This window comes from Alosa pseudoharengus, unplaced genomic scaffold, assembly GCF_046254945.1.
Source record: "Alosa pseudoharengus isolate Yale_2024_CS ecotype anadromous, Long Island Sound unplaced genomic scaffold, YU_APseudo_1.1 YU_APseudo_1.1_scf_21, whole genome shotgun sequence".
In the NCBI taxonomy this organism is placed as follows: domain Eukaryota; kingdom Metazoa; phylum Chordata; class Actinopteri; order Clupeiformes; family Clupeidae; genus Alosa; species Alosa pseudoharengus.
The window spans coordinates 4,924,180-4,925,534 of record NW_027468674.1 but is presented as its reverse complement, the minus strand read 5'-3'; the positions used below and the strand labels follow the sequence as shown (position 1 = coordinate 4,925,534).

The following is a 1,355-nucleotide window of genomic DNA, read 5'->3' as shown; positions in this document are numbered from 1 at the left end:
CCTGCAGAATGCAGAAACCACTGAAAACCTTCAGAGCCTGATAACAACAGAAGTCAAGGTAAACACAAATCCACTGAGTACAGACAGGTAAACACAAATCCACTGAGTACAGACAGGTAAACACAAACACACTGAGTAACAGGCAGGTAAACACAAACACACTGAGTAACAGACACAAATCCACTGCTGAGTAACAGACGCCCAGGCTCTGTAACAGGTGTCAGTAGGGAGGTCTTGAAGAATGCTTTGCTCAGACAGGTTTAATAATGCACAGTGTCATGTGGCCCAAGGGCCTACAGGGGAATGAACAGCAGACAGGCACTCACCAGCAGCCTATGGCTAATGTTGAGAACTTTTTTCACTTAGTGTGTGTGTGTTTGTTTTTAGGCTATCAAATACCAGACGTAAACAACAAAGCTATGTCTGAATGTCATTTCACAGTAATAACTATGGTATTTACCTCATTACATGCAAACATGAATTGGTAGTGAATGCGCCATTATCGTGAAGAATGTCTGTAACTGCACCCTTTAGCTAAAGCGACGTGTTCGGGCGCGTGCATACAGGCCCATTCATTCTGCACATTCGCTCGTGCTCGCGCCCGCCTGGAACCGACAGCATTTTGACGTGCGCGTGTCTTCATTCCCGGAAGCGTGTCGTGCTCTGGCATCGCCGCTCCCTCATCGCGCCATTGAAAGTCAGCGAAGCCCGCAGAAACCCACAATTCAACGGTAAGCAGCTTTCAACATTTTATTCCCCCCCCCTCTATAACTATGTATCTTATGAAGAATGGCTAGCTCTTTGAAACTTAACCTCGTGGCAAAACTCTTTGGGTCGTTCCGCAGCGATTCTCGTGCACGCCCGAGACGAAGTTGTTACAAATGACCAACTTACAGCAAGGTTTCCACACTTGTTTCCTGTTTTAGTTACTCAGACGGTAAACTATTGTATGTCCACACATGTCGTTTATACTGTGTGCATGGTGCTGGTTTACCTGTCCGCTCATAATGTCCTCGTGAACATTAGCAGGTGACTCACGTCTGAACTCGTTCTTTGGCTTTGTCTGTCTGCCGATTTGGTAAGCTAAGTTGGCTAAGGTTAGCAGGCTAATTTGAAGTCGCAGTTGAAGTTCAAGCCTGATCTTTATTAGCTCGTTAATCGGCAGGGAATAACTTAGAGAAGCATGCATTCAAGTAACGCTATCAACAATGATGAAAAGCCCTCATTTTCTTTGCCTGCGTCACTTAAAGTTACACAGCGCGGGGTGGCTCGGCTTTTGGGTGTGTGTGTGTGTGTGTAAATAAGTTGTTAAAGAAAGAAACGTGATGGAGAAACCTCTCAATCGGATCGATCGC

The 1,355-nt window shown here is 45.8% G+C and overlaps 1 protein-coding gene across 1 annotated transcript in view; it reads left to right on the top strand.

The window, feature by feature from the left end:
- The first annotated feature begins 625 nt into the window (after positions 1 to 625).
- Positions 626 to 1,355, top strand: part of arhgdia (Rho GDP dissociation inhibitor (GDI) alpha) — a 34,299-nt gene continuing 33,569 nt past the window's right edge. The window contains exon 1 of the mRNA XM_076298861.1: positions 626 to 731. The gene's annotated coding sequence lies outside the window, so the exon portion shown is untranslated. The remainder of the gene's footprint in view (positions 732 to 1,355) is intronic.